Genomic DNA, 19703 nt, shown 5'->3' with positions numbered 1-19703 from the left:
CCAAGGTTGTACAGGGGGTCTCTTGTCTCTTGGATATTATTGCAGTTTTTTTCATTTAAGTCTTCAATAGATTTAGAATTTGTTTTTGTGTATCCATGGGGTAATATGGAAGTCCAATGTAGTTTTTCCTTCCAGATATCTAGCTAGTCATACCAGCACTATTGGAAAAATATCATTTGTGCCCACTGAGTTGAAATACCATTGCCCTATATTAAATCTTCTAATGCACAGGGATTTAGTTCTTGTTCTTAATTCAGATCTGTTTATCTCTCTCTGTACCCATATCACGTTGACTTGATTATAGTAGCCTTATATTTAAGTTATGGTATCTGGGGAGTCATGTACTTCCTTTTCATACTTTTCTTGGTTATTCTTGGGCATATATACTTCTACTTATTTCATTTTTGCTAACAACTTTACTAGATCTAATTTATGTACCCTACAATTCACCCCACCAGTGGGAGTGATAGAAGAAGAGAACTCCTACTGCTGGTTTGCATTCTCCCAGAACTTGGCCTTGGCAACAGGTAGCTGGGCAAAAGGATGAGAAATGCTGATAACCTGTACCTCTAGGGAGGATATCCCTAAGACTAGGAACTCAGGGGAAGAGGAGCCCTGTGTTCTTGGCTGCACCAGTCTGTTTCTGTTTTGCTGAGCTTTGAGGGTGAAGGGAGGGTGCAATCTAGGTTCAAATACCACAGGCTAAGTTTTTACCAAATTTTAGTAGATTATCTTGAAAAGATGTTTCTTCATTTGCTACATGCCCATAAGCCCATTTCCAGAGAATTAAAAATTAAGAAAAACAATTCTCACCAGTTTTCCTGGGAGCAGGTCCATGCTACTCTACATGCTATCATGCCAGAAGTTGAAGTTCCATTCATTTTTTTTAAGATTATATTACTTATTTTTTTGGGGGTGGGGTGTACGAGCATGAGCGAGGGCAGGGAGGAGGCAGTGGAAGAGGGAGAAGGAGAGAGAGAGGGAATCTCAAGTAGACTCCATGCTGAGCATGGAGCTCAATGCAGGGTATGATCCCATGACCCTCGGATCATGACCTGAGCTGAAACCAAGAGTTGGTCGCTTAGCTGACTGAACCACCCAGGTGTTCCTTCCATTTATTCTTAAAGATAATTTTATCCAATTAAAATTAAAAGGCTAAAATCTTAAAAAAATAAAATAAATCTGGGGCAGCCCCCGTGGTACAGCGGTTTAGCGCCACCTGCAGCCTGGGGTGTGATCTTGGAGACCCAGGATCGAGTCCCATGTCAGTCAGGCTCCCTGCCTTTCTCTCTCTCTCTCTCTCTCTCTCTCTCTGTGTGTCTCTATGAATAAATAAATAAAATCTTAAAAAAAAATAAAAAGGCTGTTAAGATTTTAATTTGATTTAAATTATATGTTAATTTGGGGTAGAAGTCATATTTTTGTGATGTTAAGTCTTTGCACCTAAAAGCACTGCTTGTCTGTCCAGTCGCACAGATCCTTATTTATGTCCTTTGGTGAGACTTTATGGCTTTATATTTGTTGGTCGTGAGGCATTATTTACAGCTTATTCTTTAGTTATTTAAAAATTTTGTCACTGCTGTGAACAGTATATTTTTCTGTATTTTTCTTTTCTAGGCATTTATTGCTAATTATAAATAAAAGCTATTGACTATACATAGTTACCTTATATTTGACCACCCTATAGAATTCTCTTATTAATTCTAGCAGTTTTTAAGCTAGAATTTTTTTGCAAGAGAAAGATTTCTAAATATAATTCAACTTTAAAACAATATGAAAAAAACTGCCCCAAATTTAGTAAGGAGATTTAGAAAAGGGTTTAATCTAAGTTTATTTTTAAGTGCCAGTTAATATTTCCAATATTAAGAGAGGCACCTAAATGACAGGGAGAGCCAGTGAGGCTTTCATGACTGTATCATAATTTTTCCTCCTATTACAAAGTGCTCCTCCAATGAGATTTCTTAAATTTTACTTTAAAGAACATTTTTTTGCTTACAACAAACAGTAAATATTTCATATAGGGATAAAGAAGCCGTGATTACTGAAATAAAGTGGAGTATGAGCTCAGTTTACACACTGTCACCAATTTTCCTTTAATGGGTTTATAGAGAGGTGAAACTTCCTCACATTGATTTGAATGAAAATATAAAATTGAGATTTCAGTGGTTTAACAGGCTCCCTGCCTTGGAGAGAGTCAAGATGCATTATACATATAGATCATCTGCCAAATGGTGGCAATGGAGGCTATTCCACTGCAGTCCCTTTTCTGTCCTGTATTTTCTCTCAAGTTCTCATTCTCTCCTTGCACCTACCCTGCCACACTCCTACCTCAGTCAGGGATGAGGCAGGTCAGCAAATCTGCAGTGGAAGAAGAAGCACAACCAAGGAACAGAGTACAGTCTTCACTTACTGTAGGCATCCTTCACTTAACTGTAGGCATCCTCAGTGTTCCGTTGATCCTCAGGTACTGCTTCAGTTCCCTTTGGGATCAGGGTGGAGAGAAGGGAACCACCTCACCATGAACACTGAAATCCCCACAAACTTGACCCTTTCTAAACTCCTTTCTCATCTCCAGTCTTCTCCCATAGACTGGGAAGGAATGGGGTGGGTTTTGAGGTTTTATTTCCCAACCCCCAAATCTCCTGGTAAACCTGTGAGGGAGGTCCCTGTTGTGGGTAGCTTTCTTTAGTTTGTGGGTTTCTTTGGCTTATGGGGATCTGTAGGCTTAAATGGCAGTTCCAGGGCAAAAGGAAATATCCCAGGTGGGAAGTCATTCAAAAGATTCACAGGAGAGGTGAATTTTACATTGAAGATAATTGATGTTTCTGGCTCATATTCAGTTCAAAAGTCACTAGGAAAGTTTAATTGGGATCACTCGTTTTTCATAAATTAGAACGATAATTCGAATAATGGCAACAATTACCACATACCAAAAACCAGTATTATTTGTGACCCATGTTTCTAACTTACAGAGTGCTTTTAAGTATGTGCTCTCATTGGATCTTCTCAGATCAAGTCTATGATTAGAACTAGGAAACGTGATTATTATAAATTTTTACAGATATAAAACCATGGCCAAACTGAGTGATTTGCCTGAGATCTCGGAGATGGTATGAGTATGAGGTAGAATAGGACCTGAGTCATTTTTTTTTCTGACTTCTGGGCTAGCATGCTTTCCACATTCAAAATCCCAACTCAGAGTCAACTCTTACCAATGACCTAGGTTTTCTTCAACAGCATCTCCAATTATTAGCTGATTTAGTGAACACTCTCTATAGGAATTAGGTGTTTTCACTCATAAGATTGACTTTTACTAGTTCTTTGTGTTTATATAGTGTCTTGTTGTGCTGGTCCCTCTAAGTTCACTTACTGCCATTCTCTAACCTGGCCTATGCATGGGAAGATGGCTTTTATGGATATAATCGGTGGATTACTTGCCCTCAGAGTTGTGCTTGGGTTCCTCCAAAGGGAAGCACTTGCAAGAGATCAGAGGATGGAAGTAGAATGAGTTTAAGTATTTATCCTTGCTTCCTCTAAAGCTAGGAAAAAGGTTCATTTGCTTAAATTCTGGCCAATGGAATTAGGGTTGAGCTTAGATACTCTACTTCCAGGATACTCACCCTTATTCTTCCCCCATGTTCATGATGTTCAGAGCAACTTCAGAAACCATGGGTCAAAGATGGTAGACCCTTGCCCATCTGGGTCTCTGAAGGATTGTGTGGAGCATAACCTCATCCTTTGCCCTGCCAATTAAATCTTATGTGAGCGTGAAATAACTTCTATTAGCCACTGAGATTTGGAGGTCAGCTGTTTGGCATTTAGTGTTATCCTCAGTACTGTACTGCATCTTTTTTTTTTTTTTTTTTGTAAGTTACATCTATCACTGTTTGAAAAATTTCCTCTAAAATGCTAAAATTTATAGCTCATACAACAATGGCTCCACATCAGTAGCAGCTTTCACACTTTTCTAATTATTGACTCATGACCGTTTAATAGGTTGTAACTGATAGTTTTAAAATGTTGCCATTCCTCTATGTGTATTTCATACCCATGTATAAATACAGATCTGCCCACTGTCAATTCAAAGGCAGCAAATAGAAAAAATGTTAATATTACTTACATCATGATTTGATGAACTCTTGATTAAAACTGCCATTAGACTCATCTGAATAGATTGATTGTACCATCTAGCTTGTCTTCACTGCTTTTTATAACATTCATATCCTTCTTGGAGAGCTATAGGAACTGGGACATACATCTTGACCTACGACCTTATGAGGGGTGAATCCATATATCTTCTTCTTGCTTTATTAGTTTTTTTTTCTTTTCTTTCTTTCTTTCTTTCTTTCTTTCTTTCTTTCTTTCTGTCCATCAGGTTGAGTCCGTTTCTAGCATTAAAAGTACCTACACCATTTTAACTCTAACCCTTTAGCTAGAGTTAAATATTTAAATAAAATATTTAAAGCACTCATTAGAGATTCTGGTATACAGTAAGTACTTGTTATATGTGTGCATATATCTGTGTGTAGCTATTTAACCATTCATCCATCCATCCATGTTTTGAGGCAGAGTTATATTCTCTGCTATCCCATCAACTGCTGATTCTCAAGGGAAGAACTATATATCCAAGCCTCACAAGGTATTCAGTGAATAGGAGAAGTGATATGTGGGATCTGAGCTATTTGAGTTGTCATCTGTCTTTGTAGAAGTTTTCTACTGCTGTGTAACAAGTTACCACAAACTTCAGCAGCTTCAAATAACACCCATTTATTATCCCATGGTTCCTGCAGATCAGTAGTCTGGGCATGGCTTAGCTGGATTTTCTGTGCAGGGCCTCACAAAGCTCAAATTAAGATGTAAACCAGGCTGTGTGTTCTTATCTGGAGACTTGACTGGGGAAGAACTTGCTTCTAAGCTCATTCGGTTTATTTGCATCTATATTCATTTCCTTGTATCTGTATAGTTGACATCCCTGTTTCTTGCTAGTTGTTGGCCAGGGACCATTCTCAGCTTCTAGAGGCTGCCCTCATGTTCCTTGCTATGTGGCCCTCTTGCAAGTCATCTCACAACATGGCAGCTAATTTCTACCAAGTCAGAGAGAGGATCTCTCTCACTTGGGTTCTCTGACTCTAGACCCTCTTTTAAAGGGCTCACCTGGGATATCTGGGTGGCTCAGCAGTTGAGCGCCTGCCCCTGGCTCAGGGCGTGATCCTCAGTCTCAGGATTGAGTCCCACATTGGGCTCCCTGCCTGGAGCCTGCTTCTCCCTCTGCCTACATCTCTGCCTTTCTCTCTCTGTGTCTTTCATGAATAAATAAATAAAATCTTAAAAAAATTAATTTAAAAAAAAATAAAGGGCTCACCTGATTAGGTTTACTTCAGATGATCTTTTATTAACTCTAAGTCAACTGATCTGAGAGCTTAATTATACCTATGAGAGTCCCTTTGTCCTTGCAATATAATATAATATAATCATGGAAGTATTATCTTATCACCTTTGCCATGTTCTTTCGATTAGAAGCAAATCACAAATTCCATATGCACTCAAAGAGGGACACCCTTATACAAGGGTGTGAGTCATTGGGGGTCATCTTAGAACTCTGCCTACCACCCCCCTTCAAATTGATTTGTGGAGTGCTCACTGCCCTGCCCTTGTTGACCACTTGAACAGCAGAGCTTTCATGAAGATGAATGAATGAGAGGATGGTAGATTCTAAGCTCTTTGGAAAGAGAAGCCAAACAGCAATATGGTAAATATTACAAAGACCCTCATGAATACCTTGCCTGTACTAAACCTTGAGTAGGCTGAAAAGCTATCTGCTCCTCTATAGGTGGTTGTATGCATGTCACTGCCTACGACAAGGGGATTTTGAGACATAATGTTAAGAGGTCAAAAATCTTCATCAGGTTGAAACAAATAATTCTCATTGACCCTGCTTACTACTTTTGAAACTTTTTAGGAATATTGGGGGGGAGATCCTTAAGTTTAAAAGATACCACTGTCCTCATGTAGGCTATCTGAATTTCTACTCTAGTTCACAAGATTCCTTGAGGTTTTCTCTAGGCCCAATTGAGAGGAGCTACTTATTAAGTTATGAAGTATATGCTCATCTGTGTGCATGGAGGGTGAGAGGAGATGGGAGGGGAGAGAGGGCTTGCTTTTCTCAGCAACAGATTCTATTCTGTACTAATTAGAAGTTTCAAGAGAGGCAACTCTGAACGGAGAGAAAGAAGCATGTAAAGAAATTATTTAAAATGAAGTATAGATTTGCCATGCTTGAACTGCTAGATTATTTAAAGTACAACTTCAAAAAAATACCAAGGATTAGATATTTTCCTCTACTCCCTACCTCTAGGTATTTCTTTATACAAGAACTTCTGGGGTTTTATATTCCAAGATTGCCTCCAGATGCTCTGAAGTGTTCTATCTCAGCCATTTCCCAGTGGCATTTCTTTTCTTACCTGGGGTGAGGTACCACAGAGATCAATGCCAGAGGGCATTATTGAAAACACTGACCCAGAAGGCACACTCCAGGCCACTGGAAGCATCTGCTTCACAAATGTCAAGCTGGGGGACATCACCAGATGTTAGTGTTGAAATACCATTTAGAAGACAAACATTGACTCCAGGGGCCAAAGGTCACCTAAACAAAGAGCCAGACTGGCAATGAGGCTCAAAGTGAGGGCACAAAAACTAGATTCATGTGACCATGACTCTTTCTGTGTTCTAGCTCACAGATCATTAGACTTTTCAGGACTGTGGAAACTTTTTGCATTGTTTTCCGAGGCTTGGATTCCAAGTCCTATCTGGCATAATATTGTCTGGGAGGAGAGGACCGGGGAGGCAGGAAATGATAGGATAAGCACAAATTTTATGTCCAGATATGAAAATAATTTCTTCCCCACATGGTATCTAGGGGATCCATGATATATAATTTTAAAACTACACTAAAGGATTTTTAGGGTACCTCACCAATGTTATAGGATTAAGCAAGATCATTCCTTTTTCTTTGTACAAAGGAAGATACCCAGAAAGTCTTTCTGGGAGTGAAAGGATGAGCCTTTTTTTGCCCTTTTCGTTCATGGCTATTGTCCATATTCTTAGTTCTATCCATTTTGAAGGCTGAGGGATTATAAGCAGGTAGACAGGGTTTATATCACACTGCTCCTTTTTATTCTGCCCCAGTCACACATTATTTTTTGCTTATCCATCTGAGACAATGCTCACAAGTGATACAACACCTTAGTAATAGTTATCTGGCTAGATTCAGGTTGAGGATAGCAATTGGGTCAAATTGGACACTACAGATAAAAAGAGGAATGAAGAAGGGACTGACTTCTTACTTGCTTCTTACTTCAACTGTATATATCAAGAGACCAACAAGATGCTGGCTTGACTATTTCATACCTTGCGCACCAAGCTGGGAATTTGGAGTCTTTTATTATTACATCTCCAAATACTTTATTATACCAAGGAATAGTGAAGATCAATCAGACTATCTCAGCTTAAGTATTCTGTTCTGTATCTGGGCAACACCCTCCCCCCAAAATAATCTTTGATGTAGAGCAGACTTGTAGAGAATTATAAAAAAAAAAATTACTCCTTAAACATTTTTCACAGACCTGAAAAGAGTATGAGGTGGTAAAATCAATAAAATTGGCATTTTTCTTTTTTACTCATCTGGCATACATTGTTACTTGGCCCAGGTGAGAAGGCTTATAAGAGTGATGACAGTATATTTGAAATGTTTTTCATTTCAATAGAACGTCTTTTTGAACAATCTTGGACTTTCAATCTTTTTTTTCTTTTTTGGGGGGAGGGGAGTGGTGGAGAAAGCTGAAGAATTTAACAGTTGTTTAACTTTCCAGGCACATAGCATTAAGCCAGCAGAAGGGCTGAGGCTAAGCATTCTCAAGTTTTGACTGATTGCAAATGGTGTCCCTATTCTGGGTCTTTGAGGATGAGGTTGATGGAGCGTCGATGACTATAGTCAACTTCAGGATGACCAGTGGGTATTGGAGAAGGATCAAGAACTGTTTATCATGAAGGAAATGGAGCTGCTATCTGTGGGCTTCATCAGGCATGCAGGGCCTACACAGTTGCTACTTCAAAACACAGAACTGCCTCTTCAAAAATGAATCAGTGTTCTTGCACAGGCCCAGTTATTCTGCTTTAAAACAGAGAGGGGATTTACCTGGATGGTGCCCATTCACTTTGTTTCTGGTAAAAACAGTCTGATTTTTCTTTCTTTCTTTCTTTTTTTTTTTTAATATTTGATTTATTTATTCATGAGAGACACAGAGAGAGGCAGAGACATAGGCAGAGGGAGGAGAATCAGGCTCATGCAGGAGCCCGATGTGGGACTCAATCCCGGAACTCCGGAATCACATCCTGAGCTGAAGGCAGACGCTCAGGAGCTGAGCCACCCAGGCATCCCCAGTCTGATATTTCATGGGAAGCTGCCCTTCTTCCTCTGTGAGACCATATCACTTGGATGGAACTGACTCCATGCTCTAGGGTTTGCCATCCAGGAAATGACATTCTAGCCACACCAGTTCAGGGACAGGCATGTAACCCAATCGGAGTGAAGGAGACTCAGTACTTAGAAAGAGTTGGAAAAAGAGAAACTCTGTAGAGGGTTGTTGAGAGAATAGAAAAATGACCTGGAGCTTTTGGCTTCCATCATGCCGGTATATTGGGGGATCCTGTCAGAGAGTGAAGCCAGCATAGAGGAAGGCTGAGTCAAGACATAGAGAGGCAGCTTCATGAAAAATTAAGCACCTGAATTCAGTCGTGGCTGAGGCCAGAATATCCTTAGACTTTTGTTTTACTGAGCCAATAAACTCCCTGTTTATGCTTAAGGTAGTTTGAGTTGTTTTCATTTACTTGGAACAAAGAAAGCCTTGAATAATGTATGTCCAAGCAAGGACGAGAAAGAAATATCCTTTTACTCTTTCCCATGTTTTCAGACATTAATCTATTTCATTTTTAAGGAAACTCTTTTTCTTCCTTAATAAAGCCAAACCTAGATTCTCTAAAATTATCCCTGGGGGGAAGTCTTCACATTGGAAGAGAGCCTTGACCCCTGAAATTCACCTTTCCCTTGGAGGTTTCTTACTCATGCTACTGCTACAATCACACATAAAAAACCCTTCCCTTAATAAACACATGTCTAGGTTCTGCAAGGTTGGCAATGGGGGAGAATCTCCCTGTTGGAGGGACCAGCTGGACCTCATAGCCTCAGTGCCTGTTCCCCTGATGTTTGTCTTTCATTGATATTATTAAAAGAGTCAGCATGTTTCCTTACGGGCTTATGTTGAGCAGATGAGGAAAACGGGCCACCCTTGCCTCTTGCTTCCCCTGACCTGTCTCATCCTCACCCAGGATTTATATACACAATTACACAATCTCCCCCTGTCCACTGACTATAATGAAGTTAGAGCAGACAGAAGGAGCAGTTGTTGCAATGATACACTCCATGCTTCCATGCTTCCTTTGCTCCTTTGCTCAAGTTAGGAAACCCCTCCTTTCAAATTCTTATTTGAGGTTTATGGGCTCAGCTTGACCTTGAAAACATTTTAGTGGTTAAAGTGTATAAAGTTGACATTTTTTCCCCAACAAAGGTTTAGAAACAAATTCCAACACTGCTTCATTTTTCTTCTAGAGTCCCTGAGCACAGTATTGCTCCATAAATTAGACTTAGATTCTTAATAAGATGCCATTCTCTGTGTGGAAGGTCATAGGTGATATTGTCCACTTTGAAACAACTGGTCATGTCAGTGCAGACTCTTCTGGCAGTTGTAACATTAGGGCCATACCAGTGGAACTTTTTTACACAGAAGTTGCCTAGTTCTACTGATTAGTCTGGTGGTGTATTCTGTGTGTGTATGTTCTTAAAACCATCTTCGTTTGCTTCAAGGTTTGTTCAAGTACTGTCTTCTCCATAAGATCATCTTTAATCATTATCATTCTCAAATTGGAAGCATCGCTCTTTCTTAAATATTTAGTATCTTATTTGTAGCTTTCTTTTTGGCATTTTTCGTTATTACTTTTGTGTTAGAATTGGTAATTCTTTATACTTACTTCTATATTTGGTGGCAAAATTCTTTTCCAAACCATCTTTCCCTTTTCTTAATACACTACCCTACCTCCAGCAGGACCTCAGTTTACACTGGGTGAATGGATGATGGAGTGCAGAGGGATGGATGCATAAATTGCAACACTAATAACCACATGTCCCCAGATCCTTTTCAATGGCTGTCTGAAGTTCTCAGGAAGACAAGAAGACACAGACTCCTCCAAGCAAATGGGTGCTATTTATTCTTATCTGGAACTTTTCCTAAATCTTTCTTAAGTTTTCTATTCAATGGGGCTAAAATAGACAAAGTAGAAACCTCAATTCTCTTTACCTTTCTCTCCCACTATTGAAGACAGAACAGGCTGAAAGTGGTCTCTTTCCATTTTCTCTTTCTTATTCTGACCCCTCACTCAGAGCTTGCTCCTCAAAACATTAGGTGCCATTAATCTCTATTTTGTAAGCCTCAGCCATAGTAGAAGAAAGAGAAATCATCTCAATAAAGGAGCTCTCACTTTGTTGTTTATAACAAAGACTTTAACCTTGGTAAAAGATTTCTTGACTTCTTTGGCCATATGTGTATTCCTGTGGAAGTGTGTGTTTGCATGTGTTGTGAGGTGGAGAGTGATACATTATATTTCTAGAGTTCTTTAGTACATTATTTATGGTTTTCAAGGAACATTAGTATACATCTTTTATATATATATACACATATATAAGCCACAAGAACTCCTTTGGATAGTTGCCTGAGCTGCCCATTGCCCAATCTCATTCTTAGTACCAAACAATCTTCAGGATAAAAGCTGTCATCTGTTTCATTATACAGTGGACATGTGGGAATATTATGATGCCTGAAGCTTTTTAGCTTAAAGAGACTTTGGGCCAAATCCATTCCTAGGGCGTTCATGTGTAGATCCTATATATGTGGCCCATACTGAGTAACCTGTTTACAATTTCTTTGTAAAAAGCATATGGCATCCAGTTGTCTTTTGCTTTTTTCAGTTAGAAAGACATATGGCAACTAGCTCTCTGGATTTACAGATGTGAGTTAGCTGAAATAGTAATATATAGAGGTGATATTTCCTCATACACACTATTGCATGGTAGTTCTCATGGACAGTGCTGTTTTTTTTTTTAAACTTTTCTCTATTCAGATTAATTACTATTATTTGTATATTATTTTTCCAGAACAAAGGTCTAAAGAGGCTTCTATTCTGTAAAATGGTTTTGATGTGCTGTTTATTAAAAGTATTAAGAGTACTTTGGGGACGCCTGGGTGGCTCAGCGGTTTAGCACCTGCCTTTGGCCCAGAGCATGATCCTGGCTGGAGTCCTGGGGTTGAGTCCCGTATCGGGCTCCCTACATGCAGCCTGCTTCTCCCTCTGCCTGTGTCTCTGCCTCTCTCTCTCTCTCTCTCAAAAATAAATAAATAAATAATCTTTTTTTTTTTTTTTTTAAAGAGTACTTTGTTTTAGGGCATTAAAAAGATTAATTCTACAAGGAAACCTGATAACTGAGAAATTTGTCTATTTAAAAGATAATGAGAGACCAAGTATCTATGAACTTAATTAAGTCAAGAAACACATGAGTTGTTAGTTAGAGGCCTTCAATAGCAAGTTAGCTATTCCAGAAGTAATATCTAGGTAGGTAGTTGGCCAATCAAAAGTTGGCAGTCTTGAAGACTGTCAGCCAGTGGGTTTGGTCTTTGCAATGGCTGGTATCCAGGTTGTACTAATTTCTGTCTTGTAACTCATTAAATACTTCTTTACCCAAGTGATGTATCACTTACTCTACCAAAAATATCTTTAAAGATGCTAATTCTTAAAACAATAGAGGCTCATAAATTAATGCAAGATCTAAAGCAATAGTTAAATCATAGAAACTGGGTTAGAGCCTATTATTTTATTGCTCCCTTTTTGGGAAAAAAGAGCAAATCCAATGTCAAAAGTAAATTGGAATATCATAAAATTTAGATTCTTACAGGTTTGTGTCTACAAATTGCCAATCTAGGGGAAATTTATTTTCTGGCTTTACTCCATTCCTAAATAATAATCAATGAAAGAAAGGGTAAATAATTATTATGATATATAAACATTAAACTCTGTCCCAAAGGTAATCAGCTTGGTTTCTCTATCTTGGATAAATCAAATGTCACAATAGTATTTTGGCCTATTTTTCAGAATACAAAAATAGTCATGAGTGTAAAAATAATTAAACTAATGTCTGAAGGTATTCATTAACACATTTGTGTTAAACAGATATGGTTACTGCTCTGTAAGTGCTGTTTGCCTAAAATGAACAACACAGATGCAAACAAACAAGAGAACAGAAAAAGCAGCAGACAAGTTGAAGAGAGTTTTATATTTTGTTTAAGAATGGAAATGAGGGTAGCCCAGGTGGCTCAGCGGTTTAGCACAGCCTTAAGCCCATGGCGTGATCCTGGAGACCCGGGATCGAGTCCCATGTTGGGCTCCCTGCATGGAGTCTGCTTCTCCCTCTGCCTGTGGCTCATTCTCTCTCTCCCCCTTTCATTATTATTATTATTTATGAATAAATAAATAAAATCTTTTAAAAAAAAGAATGGAAATTCAATTTATAGACACAATGAAGTGTAAAATTAGAGGATGGAGAAAACCATCACTTTACTAGTTGGATAAAGAAAGCTAGAATTTTATACACTGATTCTGGAAGAAAACATTTTCAAGGCCCTCTTATTGCACATTTTATTTTGTGGGAAGAGATATATATAATACATAAATACATCATTTATAGTACACATAATTTCTACATATGTTTCTATGTAAATTATATATAGATATGTCTTTGAAGTATACTATTGAACTAGTTGTACACTATTGAACTTGACTATGTTGCATATGTTCCCTGCTTTTACCTATGTTTATATATGAATATATATGTTCTTCCAAAACTGTAGATATTTCCTTGGTGAAAATCTCCCTCTTTACTCTTTGGTCATCTGGTACTTCTTCCTTCTGGCAGTTGCCACTTGGAGTGGACTAGAGCCTGGCCTAATACAGAGGAGGGGAATACCAGATTTTAGCTCATATCAATTTTTCAGAGGCTACAAAAAGGTTAGCAAAAGACAGTAATGTGAAATATGGTGTCACAATTCGTTAATTCATCTAGAGTGTACTGGTTCTCCAATAATAACCCATGTTGGCTGTACCTGGAAACAATGTGATCATTCTGCAGAACACTGGGAAATGATCTAGTGGTCTGGCAGACTTCCAGAACAATCCTTCAAGGCCAGATCTTGTTTTTTCTTATCATTCTAGTGATATAGAACACCCAGATTCCAGGGTGCAAAGAAGGTGATGGATGAATGGGCATTTGCTATCTGTAAAAAGATGTAGAAGGAGCTACTTTCTGGGCAGCCCTTACCCACAAAAAGGAAGACAGTACCTGCTGATGGAGACTGATCTGGTCTGTACTTTATTATGAAGACTCTTTCTGGAACATTTACTTCAAAGTTTACCATTATAGGCTTACATTCTTTATAGGTGACAAAAATTAAATTTATACCATCCCCAGAGTAATTATTTTGTTCACTCAGCTAGTGGCTTGGCATATCATTGACTATATTCGGGGACAAAGTTGTCCTTTTCCTTCATGGTGGGAAGGCTGGCTTATAATGTACACTTGACTTTATTGAATCATCTCCTTTCACTTTTCCCATGTTCACTATACTCCAGCCATTTGGGCAAGACCAAGCTTGTTTCCACCTCTTGTCCTTATAACTTGCCATTTTTTCTTTCTGGAACACTGTGCCCTAGATCTACAGAGGGTGGCTCTTCTTCGGCATTCTTGCCTCTGTTCACACATTACCTACACATACACTCACTCTAAATTAGCCTCCTCTCTCCTACCGGTCATATCACCCTATTTTTAAAATCACCTTCTAAAATTAACCTGCTTCTCTCTGATTACACATTTATTAGCTGTCTTTACTGAAAAGGGATGCCCGCCATGCATACCTCTGTATTCACAGTGCTAGACAGTGAGTAGCGTATGGTGATGCTAAATAAATACCAGTGACTAATCTGGACTTTAATTTATTTTTTTCTTCCAGCTTTATTGATATATAAATGACATATGGTATTGTATAAGATTAAACTGAGTTTTAGATTCATCTCCAACTCACAGAATTCATTTCTTTCAAAGCATACCTGCTTCCTTATCACTAGAAGCTGACTGTTAAGCATTCCAGATTAAAATATTGGTGGTGGAATAAATAAAACAATATTTTGGCTGATTTTCCAATAATGTTGAAGATGGTTGCTGAAAGAATAGGAAGGGGGTAAAAGAAAAAAACCTACTTAAAGTTGGGGTACTAGGGATTTTCTTGGTTCCACCTTCCTGGCTGGCTTAGGACAGATGTTCATTGGAATAGAAATTGCCTTATTTATTTCCAAGCTGTTTGGTCTTTTCTTTTATCATGAGTGGGCCTTTGTGTTGGGAAGGAACTGTTAAGACTTCCTGCTTACTCCAGCATAGACATCTGTGAGTCAAACAGACATTTCTTCATAGACTTCAAATGACTACTTTCTTCTTGTATGAACGGAAATATGCTGCCTATAAGAGGGCCAAGGAGAAAAAAAAAATTCCATCGGATATCCTTATAAGGAAAACCTGAGACATGTGCTTATAATGTGCAAACAGCTATTACTCTGAAAAAGAATTATTAACATGTATTAACTTTGATAAAGATAAAAACTAAATCATTTCCATTGATATAAACCATTTGTTTTTCAAATGGGATATTCATAAACTTCAATTATAAAATTAATGACAGATGCACAAGAAGTAATATATCTGGCTTCCACATGCATGCATTGGAATTAGCCCTTTTAAATGCCCATTTTAAAACTTCCTTTTTTATAGGACTGAAGTAATTTAGAAATGATAAGCTTATTCTTTTTACCTATGCTGTTTTATAATAGTTTAGGTAGCTTGTTTAATCTGAACTCTTTGCTCTTTGCTTTTTCATGTGTTCATCTTATACCTGTCCCCAAATATTTCATTTTACTGGTGACACCAGAGCTGGGGTCATGAAGCACCCTTTTATAAAAAAATGAGAAGAGGCTTCTCCTCCCCCAAGATCATGTTTTCATAAACAATGAAATTTCTGAAGATCTGCATAGTGGAATATGAAAAATACTCACACTTAGTTCTTTAGGGGTTTTGTTGTTGTTGTTGTTAGAAAAAACCTGAAAATTACCTTTCAACTAAAGTGAAATGTTTTTGTTTTTGTTTTTGTTTTTTTGTTTTGTTTTATTTTGTTTTTGTGAAATGTTTTAAATGTCTCTTCACTTATCAAATTAGATAGGACTTCTGGTTTGGAGAGAACTTGAACATTGAGTGAAAGAATCCAACTGAGGGAAGTTAAACTTTGAAGTGTGGCAGAAACAGCAGGAGTCACGCCTTCTTTCAGGTGTACACACCACAGTGCTATTGTATAGCACTTAGGCATATCCAGAGAGAACTGTTAAAACTCATACATGCCATGCAATAAGAAAGATTTATGCCTCCATCTTATGACAACTGGGAGATGTATGAATAAAGAGAAAATTATTCAGAAATTTGGATTATCTAGGAAAGGGATGTACACCTGGGATCCAGGAAAACCTGAATATCATGAATGAGTTGCTTGTGAGCCCCTAAATTTATGTGCAAAATTTTGTGTGTATGTATAAATGCTCATTTTTCATTGTTGGTGAGGAGAGTGTCTAGTAGATTTTGTTTGGTTCTCAAAAGGTGCGTGACCCCCCAAAAAGGTGAAGAATCAAAGCAACAGAGCTAGACTACCATTACCTCAACTCAGTTTCATGGGACTGAATGGGCTGTGCAATGTGGTCCTCTTGTGGTCAGGTAAGTTGGGGAAACATTATTTAATGTATCTCACCTGTTGGAAATTCATAAAACAGTAAGTTATTAAAAGCTCTATGATGTTCTGAGGTAAAGAAGCCTGTTTTTCTTTGTTTAAGAGGGCATTTTATTTGACAACGAAGCCCTCCTTTTGTAAAATACCTGTGAACATCCCATAGGCACTGGAGTTCCACGCATGGAGTCTGACAAATGTTGAACTAACATGTATCACCTAGATTCCTTGCCTCTCAGTAGTAAGAGGTCTTCTTCAGGGCCTCTTGTAGAAAAATTCTTTTTTTGTGTCTTCTAAGATAGGACTTGACTGATGAGAAAAGTCATATGGTTGGAGAGTTGGAAGGCCACCCAATTAGAGGTCTACATGTAAAAACAGGTCATCCAATTAATCCTCCACTGGATACTTAAATTATCTCTGTGAATAAAATGTAAAATGGTGTTTCCACAATTTGGCAATCCTTTCCTTAATAGAGAATTCACTAACTCTGGGGGCATTACACCATTTTCAGGCTGTTCCATCCCTGGTCTGGTTCTTTCTCCTAGAGATGCATCTGTCTTCTTGATAGCTTATCTGTCACTTGAAGAGAGGCAGCAGTGGCAGATCTTCTTGAAGTCTTTGCTTCTCTTGGAAAGCAGCTGCAGTTCCTTCCATTGTTCCTCATGGTTTGGGGCCCTCACACCTCTGACACTGATGTTTGTTTTCTTCTTCACTAAGCCTCACATAGGCATTCTGCCCATCCAGGCTGCTTTGCCAAGGTGACTGGAACATTTCACTGAAAAAGTACACCATCTTCAGTCCCCTTTTCAGGAAATGTCACACATGCATATTTCCATCTGGCGTCTGTTGTCACACCCATGTATGTTCTCTGATAATAAGCCCACCTGCCTGCAACTGGGTGTAGAGCCACTTTTGCATTACCTAGCCCTGCCTGCTCCAAGGTTGATTGGATTATCTGTCCTGATGATTGGAGTTAGGTTATTTGGACCCTGTCTACTCTCCTGGGACTAGGGGGTGTGTATGCTCAGAAGTTGTGTGCACAGCCAAGCTCATGGAGGAGCTGAGAAACAACTCTAGAGGGAAGATGAGTTAGATGGGCAGGAATAAGCAGAATAGTGTGTACCATGGGGGGAAGGAAAGAGAGAAATTAGCTATTTCCCACTCTTTCTTTCTTGTGATCCTGCCTTCAGGCTCACTGGAATACTCCTGATTCTTTATCATAAATTTTCTTTTACTGCTTGAGCAAAAATGTAGGTTTCTATTGCTTACAATTAAAAGATCTTTGACAAAAGACACTCAAAGGTCTTGGAAGGAAATGAACAGTCTCCAGGGAAGAGTTGAATTACTGCAGTGTTCTCCTAACTTGTCTCTTTTCTTCCATTTCACAACTCATTCCACTCTCATTTGATTTATTAATCTGCCCCACTTCTGTGACTCTGCTTATGTTATTCCCTTTCCTACAATGCCATTCCTTGCAGTCTGTTTAAATCTTACCTTTTCCTTAAAGATGCAGTTATACCTCTTCTCTGAAGCTTCACCTGATCATTTAATAAATGTTTGTTGAATAAGAATAGCCAATCTGATTAAAGGAGTAAGAGAATGGTCTCATAAATAAAGACAAAAGTATTTAGACTTTTTTGAGCAACATAAGAAAGGGGATTGGTGACTAAATGGCAAGGAGTGAACAGAGGACTGGTCCACAAATATTCAGATGTTATCACTCTCTATCTTCACTTAAGCCAATGAGTCAGGGCTTCCATCAAGAACAGTTTTGATCCATAGAAAGAATTCCTCAGTCTTTGTAAGATTTACTTTGAGAGCCCTTGTTCAAGAGCTTGTGGAATTTCTTGTAGATTTTAAAAAGCAAACATCTTTCTTGGACCCTTCTAAAGAGGTGCCTTCTTAGGGCCCTTTCTTTTAGAGTCTCTTCTTTAGCACGTGGCACATAGATGTTTAATAAACATTTATTGGGTAAGGAAGGGAATACATGAATACAACTTCTATCCCTGAAGTTCAACCTCCAGACAAGCAAAAGGCCTGTAGCTTGTCTTGAAGAAATGCTTTATCCGGTGGTTGGAAAAGAAACCACATACAACCTGACACATATAGAATATGCACAGGATTCTTTACTTTCCAGAGTTAGGCAACTAAAGCAGTTTTAGAGTTGATAATAGGGACAAGCAGGCCTAATGCTTAAATGTGTGAGCCACTAAAAACAGCCATCACATTCCTGAATACTTGTGCTCCTTGGCTAGGGAACCAGCATTCCAAAATCCCCAAAACATATCCCTACCATTGGCCAGGGAACCAGAGTCTCTGCTATCTATGGCAGTATCATGCCATGCTGAATATTTGGAAGGGGGAATGAATGCCTATGTATCTTTCTGGCTCATTTGGGGTCACTGGCACAGTGCAGAGAGCCGGCAGCCCACCTGAGGATTAGCAAGAATCTAGTTCTGTCCCCAAATCTCTTAAAAACAGTAATACTGAAGGAAATGAAAGCTCACTTCCATTCATCAGGTAAGAGACACTTTATCTGTAGGAAGTGAGAGGAAAATGCCAACCACAGCAAGACTCCTCTTAGAGTATGAAGTGGTATAGACCCCAGGGTTGTGGGAAGAATGCTAGTCCAGAGCCGCAGGCTTCTCAAATCTGCCCCTATGGGCAGGAGAGAACCTTCATTGCCAGACAGTATGTTCAAGTCACCAGCTGGGAGCAGGATGCCATAGAGTGTTGTGGTCCACCATTCCCTCTTCCATTTCTATGGGAATGAAGATTGACAGCCATGCTTTAATTGAGTTCTCAATGTCTGAACATCCTGTAGTGAGATAAGCAGCAGATTCAGACAGGCCAGCAGACCAAGTTGATTTTCATGAGAAGAAAGGATTTTTTCCATCTCAATTGGTGTTTATGCCTAGTTGGTTGAACTAAGTTAAATCCTGGCAAAGCGATAGGGATACACAGTTGAATGATTTACATGTGACTTGGGAAAGGACATGATTGCACAGCTATTTCTGATCTTTAGTTACAAAATAAACTTCATTTCTTTTACTCTCCTCACTCAAAGCTACTCAGATCTGAGCAATTATACAAACTTCCAAAGTGGCAATAGGGAGTCAGGATGATTAAAAGCCTTCCCTTTGGAAATCTCTGCAGACTCAGATCCTGCAGGCCTTCCCAGCCTCCCTCTGTATGAATTCACTCTTCTTCAATTTGCATCGTGGTCTCTGCCATTGTCACGTTAGGACTTTTTGTTCTGTTTAATGCTTGGACAATGAATTTCTGTCAATGCTAATGAGAAACTTTGGCTTTAATGGTATAGAAGCATTATTCTTATGCTGCTTTGGTTAGGGTTTTATTTAATTCTGTCAACTGAAGTGCATTGGAAGTACAGTCTGGCTTCTTAGTTAGGTCAAGTGCATGAAATTAATCAAATACCAAAGAGGAGGTTGATGCCCAGACACAGCAGGAATGTTCCTGACAATTGCAAAGAGAGAAAACCCATTCAGAGGGATGATTTATCAAGGGAACATAATGGAGAATGGAGAGAGGTGGGGGAAGGGAGGATTGAATTTCAAAGATGATGTCCTTTACAGTACAAGAGAATGTGAATGATAAAGTTTTTTGTTTGTTTGTTTGGTTTTATTTTCTGTTTTTGTTTTGGTTTTCTTTTGTGTTTGAAGAGCCAGGACTTCTTCCTATGGATCACCTCTCTGGTGTCATGGAAAC

The 19703-nt window shown here is 38.7% G+C and overlaps 1 protein-coding gene across 33 annotated transcripts in view; it reads left to right on the top strand.

The window, feature by feature from the left end:
• Positions 1-19703, top strand: part of BMP4 (bone morphogenetic protein 4) — a 348582-nt gene that overhangs the window by 192101 nt on the left and 136778 nt on the right. For 27 of the 33 annotated variants that reach the window (XR_012036635.1, XR_012036636.1, XR_012036630.1 and 24 more), the window contains one exon: positions 15851-15964. The exons of 5 other annotated variants lie outside the window; for them this stretch is intronic. The gene's annotated coding sequence lies outside the window, so the exon portion shown is untranslated. Of the gene's footprint in view, positions 1-13371; positions 13520-15850; positions 15965-19703 lie in introns of all 33 variants that reach the window. One more of the 33 variants, XM_072838601.1, reaches the window with a different exon arrangement.

The sequence above is a fragment of the Canis lupus genome, chromosome 9 (assembly GCF_048164855.1).
Source record: "Canis lupus baileyi chromosome 9, mCanLup2.hap1, whole genome shotgun sequence".
Taxonomy (NCBI): domain Eukaryota; kingdom Metazoa; phylum Chordata; class Mammalia; order Carnivora; family Canidae; genus Canis; species Canis lupus.
This window is presented reverse-complemented; position numbering and strand designations above follow the sequence as displayed.